Consider the following 7,582-nt stretch of genomic DNA (forward strand, 5'->3'; position numbering starts at 1 on the left):
GTTCATTGGGAGGTTTGAAGTGAGGGATTACGTGTTGCCATGTTGCGCCTCGGTTCCCCTATGCTGGGGCAGTAACAATATGCACAATTTAAATTGTATTTTTCTATGAGAGTTTAAAGGACAGCTATATAACTACTACTGGTAACAAAGCACCCTAATATTTGTGCATTGGTGAAATGTTTGTCGGTTAAGACAAAGGCTGGCAGGCAGGCAGGTGCATAGGGATTCATCCCTTGCTGCTGCTGTGCAGCCCAATTTCTGTCTTCCCCTTGCTTAGGCTGGATTAGTATTTACATTTTCTTATTTGGAATTCAAATTTTAGAATCGAAACAAAATCTCAAAAAGGAGGCAGAACAGAATCAGGGTGGTGTAGAGGTAAGACAATTGATCGCTTCAGATTGAGCCATGTAAAACAACATCTAAACACAACATTTAAGCGCTGCACAGATACTGACCACTGCGTAGAATATGCTGTCTTTAAATGTCTTTAAATGCTGCCAACTACAGTCAAGCCAAGAACGGGCCTAAGCCAAGTCTTGTCATTACAGCCTGTTTTATTGCGCCCGGCAGAAGATGAAAATTACTTTAAACATTTTTGATTTTTCAAAGATAGATCATTGTAATGTACATTGTTTCCCCATATTTGTTCTGGCTGACTGCCAGTCAAAACACATTTTATGTCTAACATTTAGCTGACATGCATTATCGAGAGCAATTTATGTGGAGTGAGCACGAGGAGGGGCTCAGTGTCACTTGAACAGAACTCTAGAACAGAACATGTTTGGTGGACACAGGCTACCTGCCAGGGATATGACCTGTGACCTTTCAGTGGACACAGGCTACCTGCCAGGGATATGGCCTGTGACCTTTCAGTGGAAAGATCTGTTTGTGCTGCCCACACATTCTACGTATATGTATAATCAATCAATTCTCAAAAGTCAAGACAAAGTGACTGAAGACTTTATCAAGGGTGCTCCTCTTTAGACACCAGAACCAATCGTAACCTGGGATCAATGTCTTGTTAATTATGCAAATTCAAAGCTCTTAATTGTCACATATAGCCTTGCATGGTTTCATCTACCATTTGTGTGAGAATGTGTGTGTGAATGTAATTAATGCACATTGTAAAGCGCTTTGGATAAAGGCACTGTATAAAATGCACTATTTACCAAAAAGATGCACCATGTAGACTTTGCAAAATAGCAAGCAATACAGTATGATGAGTATAGTATTCAACTCTTTCTTGATGATTTTGATTATTGCACAGCCGATTGCTTCTACAGAATAGTATGGCTGGATTATTCAACCAGTATTTAAATGTGTATGTGGCCATATTCATGTCCAGGTCCTCCATTGTAAAAACAGATAACTGGGACAAACATGAATGAATGATGGATTAACACATAACAATTTAATCTTTTCTAATCCTTCACACAAACTCTCCAAAATAGCCTATACAGATTACTCTGTAGGTGGCCTGCAGTGGGCTATAGGTAGGAAGTGTCACAATGATCAAGCTTCAGCTTTGTAGACATGTCATGATAAGAGGAGAGTGGAGGAGCCGTGTCGTCACGTAATGTGAGAGACGATGATACGTCATCATGGTGCTGCTAAGAGGACCTGTTAATAGGACTGGATGATTGACAGGTCTGATGGAGTTTATGAATGGGAAGTATGACAGGATCATCTTATGGTGAAGGAGGGACTGACATGGCAGCCACATCCGCCCCATTGTCTTTTAGAGTAGCCTAGCTAGAGCACATTGTAAAGCCTGTTCTCTCTATGTGAGATACTGTAGCCGCTATTCTGCTGGCATTCATGGAATGCTGTAGGCAGAGTCTCCACAAGCAGCACAAAGCCCTTCATCGTGTTATATCATCGGGGTGAAATATTATACATATTCATATTGATTCTGGCATCTGACATGCAGATCATTCTCAAAATAATAGCTAAATAATAATTGTAGTGTAGCCTATAAGTCGACTGTATATATTTGTATTGGCTGCTTGATGGCATGTTATTGTTGCGCTCTCAAACGAGCTTGAAAGTGTAGTATAGCAGCCCCCACCCACCCTCTCTATCTCTCTCTCTCTCTAAATGCACACACGCGCACATACATACACATACTACACACACAGGCCTACACACGTACACTATGCGCGTTCCCGAGCGCAGTACGCGCAACAAGCAGCAGACCAACGGATGGAGAGAGAGAGAGAGAGAGAGAGAGAGAGAGAGGGGGGGAGAGAGAGAGAGAGAGAGATAGAGCGCGCGCCAGGAGAACAGACAGAACGACGGACGCGAGGCGAGGCCACGAGCGGGAAACCTTGTCTCTCACACGGTTGTACATGTTTGATTATTTCCCATCATCGTTTTATTACGCGGCTATATAACTGCCATGATTCTTTAGCCCTGTGTTCTACGGATCAACGTCCTTCTCGCTCAGTCACTGCGCCTCAATTTTCGATCCCTGATCAGAAGGATGTGCGACCAGCGGCCGTTATCATCATCACGTCGACGTTATCTTCCACCAAATGAAAGGATGTAATCAGTGATATTGGAGCGTATTATTTAAAGCCCAACGACGAATAACCATCTAAGGCTTTGAACAATTCCACCAAAACAACGTACGGGAGGGAAAACAGAGAAGAATCCGGCCGCCAATTGCGTCCGTATGTGTAGCCTAAATATATTTTTTATTTTGTATTAATTAATTAATGTATTTATTTATTTATTTTATACTGTGATCGTATTCTTCTCTCTATCTATTGGGAGATTATACGGGCCTATATAGCCCATCACATCGTCTCTGGGAATGAAACCCGTGGGAATTATGGTACCAACGTGACGCACAGTCACACACACACACACACACACACACACACACACACACACACACACACACACACACACACACACACACACACACACACACACACACACACACACACACACACACACACACACACAGCGGGGAAGCCATCGAGTCTCAGGAGGAGGAGGAGAGGGAGGGAGGGAGGGTGTGAAGAAGGATAGATGCTTCTATAGTGCACAGCCCGTCCATCCATCCGACCGTTTGACCATTCCAGCAGCGTCAGAGGAGGACGCCCAGCCCAGTCCAGTTCAGCCTCTGTGTCTCGTTGGATCTCTCACCTTAATGACTGCCTCGTCGTTTAGCATCACCCGGGCAGCAGCATCCTCCTCCCTATAGTGCATCTTTTGATTTCATGCATCGGGCAGCGGGGACTGGCAGAGAGGGAGGAGAGCACAGTGGGTGAGCGGCGGCGGGGAGGAGGGAGGGCGCGGACATAGGAGAGAGACGGGATGCGGGAGACGCAGTGAACGAAGAGGAGGAGGAGGAGGAGGCGGAGGAGGAGGAGGAGGAAGAGGAGGGGAAACCGGAGGACTGACGGTAAGATACGAGATACGGATGTAGGGTAAGAGAGACCCCCCCCCATCACCCCCACCTCCACCACACCTCCCATCTCCCCACTCCCTCCCTCTCTCATCTCCCTCTTCATACTTGCAAATGCACGTACACACACACTACCATTTGTCCTGGACAACCAACCGTTCCCCAGGAGACACTTGGAGGTGTCCTCCTGGTCACTTGTCATTGTCAAGCGTTCGCTGTGAAAAAGAGACGAGGGACGTCTGCGCTGATGATGGCCGCCAGCCCGTGCCATTAGAAGCTTAGGTGCCACACTGTAGTATATGCTGTGGTGAAATATTCATGTGCTCCGGATTAGTTCCCCCTTGGGACTTTATGATAGTGGGAGGGAAAAGGTGGCAGGGTGTCACAGGAGTTCAGGTGCCTGTCAGTTGACAGGGCTGAATGATGTTGTGGTTCTCATGCGCCTCAAGGTGTCACACGTTTTCAAGGGTGGCAGAATTCTTCCATGGAGCTCCCTGTTCCCTGTGTCATGCACGCATGTGTGTGTGCGTCCATATATATACACAGTACTTACACAACCTTTGTTGCAGTGTGTTGTACCCATACTGCAGCATGCACTGATGTAAACAGGCATAGAGCCTATACTAATTCACAGTGAAATCCCTGTGTTCATTTAACTCTGACAGTGTAATGGATTGAAATGGACCGTAACTCGCTACACAGTGTGGACTTGGACCCAAATGGACGCTTACGGCTCAATTTGGGTCCATTTTGACACTGTCAGAGTTAAGTAAATGGATACTGTGTATAATTCTTAACAATAGTGTGGTTTGACGTGCTATACGTGCATGTGACATGAACATCAACAAAAAAGAAACAGAGAGAGAGAGAGAGAGAGAGAGAGAAAGACAGACAGACAGACAGACAGAGAAAGAGTGTCATCCATCATTAATCTTTCAGCTGTAGGGGAGATGACTGGGTCAGTGGGATGTAGGAGTGACCATGAGGAAGAGAAGGTTGCATGCAGAGGGGATACTGAAGGCTGAATTAGAGCGGCATTGTGCATGGCTGATGAGGAGCAGGAGGAGAAAGGAAGAAAGAAAGGAAGAAAGCAAACAAGAAAGAAGGAAAGAAAGAAAGAAATAGGAGGATGGAATGATGGCACAGGAGAGAAACTAGACAGCAGATGATCCTTGCTGCCTGACAGGATTCTCAGTCGTGACTAATGCTCCTTTTTGTCTGCCTGATTCTGTAATACATGATTGTGTAACCCTGTGTGTGTGTGTGTGTGTGTGTGTGTGTGTGTGTGTGTGTGTGTGTGTGTGTGTGTGTGTGTGTGTGTGTGTGTGTGTGTGTGTATTTGCCTGCGTGCGTAACGCACACACACTCAGTGTTTTTAAGAAGTTATGAAAACCGAAATGAAAAGGAGGATGACTGACTTGAACTGATAGATGCATCTTTGGACTCACAATCATTTTAATATGGTGACTCGGATATGGGTGTGTATCCGTGTATGTCCTACGTGTGTGTGTGTGTGTGTGTGTGTGTGTGTGTGTGTGTGTGTGTGGGTGTGTGGGTGTGTGGGTGTGTGTGTGTGTGTGTGTGTGTGTGTGTACGCACGTGTGCGGCTGCGCATATGCTGTGCATGCTAGAATGGAAAGAGAAGCAAAGGTAACGAGGCTTGTTTGTTCACCCACTCTTTGTAGGGATCATTTACATCAACCGCTGAGGAGAAAAAAGCATCACATTTGTTTAATGCACACACACACACACACACACACACACACACACACACACACAATTTGATTGATGAATTTGAATTGTAAAATATAGCCATATTTGTCTGCTTAGACCTCTGCTTAGACCTGTAAGGGTCCACACTGAGAGTTACATGAACACTGAGGATTTTACTGTGCAGTTTCCCGTATTGTTTTCCATCAGTTACTGAAGGACTAGAATTGATCTGAGTGGCTTTTGAAATCCCTGCTAATGCTGTGAGCCTTTGCTTTTGTCCGTTCTGCCGCCCAGCTCAAAAATGATTGGACACATTCAGGTTTGCACTGATGGCTTCTTTGTCACGTTGGCTTTGTCTTCTTCGATGCAACCCCACCGCTGGGGATGGGAACCCATCTTAGCTATTACCACAGATTATAGCTGCTGATGTAATAATATGAACACGCACGCACGGACACACGCACGCACGCACACACATACAGTAAATACTGTATATTCAATATAAAGCTACAGTGCTGCACAGGCCTCGAAAATCATAGAGGTACCTCTGTTGCCTTGAAGAAAGGCCTGCAGACCGAAATGTTGATGCAATCGCCATGTAAGCCTTTATGTGTCATCATGCATCAGTATCACTTTATTCACTAGAGTACAAGAAGTGTACAGGAAACTGTATGTCTCACTTGACATCATGACAGCTCATATCGTGACAAAAGGATACAAGACTTAACAGTGAGTGCTAGGGGACTTTTGCAGACATAAAATAAATGCATATAGATGTTGTACATTTTCTTCTATACTGTATATACCCGTATGTTTAGAGTTTACTATGTGTATAGACTGTGTGTTTTGCTGTAGAGATCAATTTGACATTGAATGAAGATTACCCATCTGTTCATGATTGTTAGTTGGTACATGTAGGTAGTGATTTCATGGAGGAAAATATCCTGGTTAAAAAAAGAAAGAAGGAAAAGCAAACATATCTGGCAAATGCAGAAAATATTTTTGTTTTGAGTTGCTTTTACCCAACGCTTTATTGTGAGAATTAATGGCAGCATAACATTTACTCTGGGGTGCTCTTACTGTAGGTGTTATTTTTTTAACGGCTCTATCGCCAATAACATCACTTCAAGCAATGATCTGTTACCCACTCAAATAAACATACACAATATTATTCGTTTAACAATTATTTATTTGTGCATTTTTGGCTTTGGTTTACCTAAGCCATAATTACAAATGAACAAACCAAAAACCAAACCTGTTATAACCTTACCAGCTATCAGCCTACCTGAAGACATAAAGTGGGCATGTAAGACATATGTACCTAACCTAAAAATTAGCTTCCTTCAATCCTTCAATCATTCATAAGTTCAGTAACGTTTTATATATTGTTAGAATTTGCATTCTATACAGTCCAAATAAGTTTGACTAGACTATTAGACTCCTAGTGATCTTAACAGGCCCTACCAAAAATACAGCATAGACCCCAACTCTGTCTACATGTCAGATATACAATAGACAGACCCCGATCCTCTGAGAGGGGCACTGCAGGCCACATACGCTTGCTGTCAGCCATGAGTCTGTGATTGGCAGGGAGGAAACATCCATTCCTCAGGGTCATGCATCAACCAGGCAGCCATGTGGCTTCTATGACTGTGAAACAGGGCCTGGTTGTTTGTCGCCTATAGGCCTCGGTGCACTGGTGAGACCCATAGAAGTTAATGGTCTGAAACGTGCACCATGGTGTGGCTTAAAAAATCTGATTCGAGATGAGCTGCCCCTATATTTACAATTATGCTCTGTTCTCCATCAGTACGGCTTACTGACAGCGTCTCTCTGACATAGAGAGCAGTTCTCGCCTCTGTCCTTCAAGAAACACATTTCTGATGAAGCAGCTTGAAAATGGATTTATTTTCCCTGCCAGCAAAGGCAAATTTGTCTTTTTCTCCTCCACCTCCACCCCCCCCCCTCTCTCTCTCTCACACTCTCTCTCTCTCTCTCTCTTTCTTTCTTTCGCTCTCTCTCTTTCCATTAAGAACATAAGATGACGTGGCTGTTTTGTTGCCTTATTGCCTAGGCCCTGGAGCACAAATAGGTTGCACACTCTCTCTCTCATGCCCTTTGTGCTCAATGTTTCTCACCCCTCTACAACGGCACGTCTTTCTTTGACTCTCTATATGTTGCACCCTACCCCCCCACCTCCCTCTTTCTTCCCTCTTTCTCTTTCTCTCTTTCTTTACTCTTCCTAACTTGATGTTTTGACTGCTATCTCCTTTGGTGTGAGTCCTTGTACCCAGTGTGATATCCCTATCTATCTGTTAGAATGATTTATCAATGATTCCTGACTGCTTGACTTTGATGCTGCCGATGTATCATTCACATCCCACACCGGTCTGTCACTTTTATGATTCAGGTCAGGACTCCCTAGATCCGTCAGAATATCTTCGTTATAGTATA

The 7,582-nt window shown here is 44.3% G+C and overlaps 1 protein-coding gene across 1 annotated transcript in view; it reads left to right on the forward strand.

Moving 5' to 3' along the window:
* The first annotated feature begins 3,383 nt into the window (after nucleotides 1-3,383).
* The window catches only part of LOC311056797 (adhesion G protein-coupled receptor L1), a 39,853-nt gene continuing 35,654 nt past the window's right edge, over nucleotides 3,384-7,582 (forward strand). Inside the window, exon 1 of the mRNA XM_084073605.1 lies at nucleotides 3,384-3,412. The gene's annotated coding sequence lies outside the window, so the exon portion shown is untranslated. The remainder of the gene's footprint in view (nucleotides 3,413-7,582) is intronic.

This window comes from Gymnoscopelus microlampas (genome assembly GCF_963454915.1).
Source record: "Gymnoscopelus microlampas genome assembly, chromosome: 2".
NCBI classification, from domain to species: domain Eukaryota; kingdom Metazoa; phylum Chordata; class Actinopteri; order Myctophiformes; family Myctophidae; genus Gymnoscopelus; species Gymnoscopelus microlampas.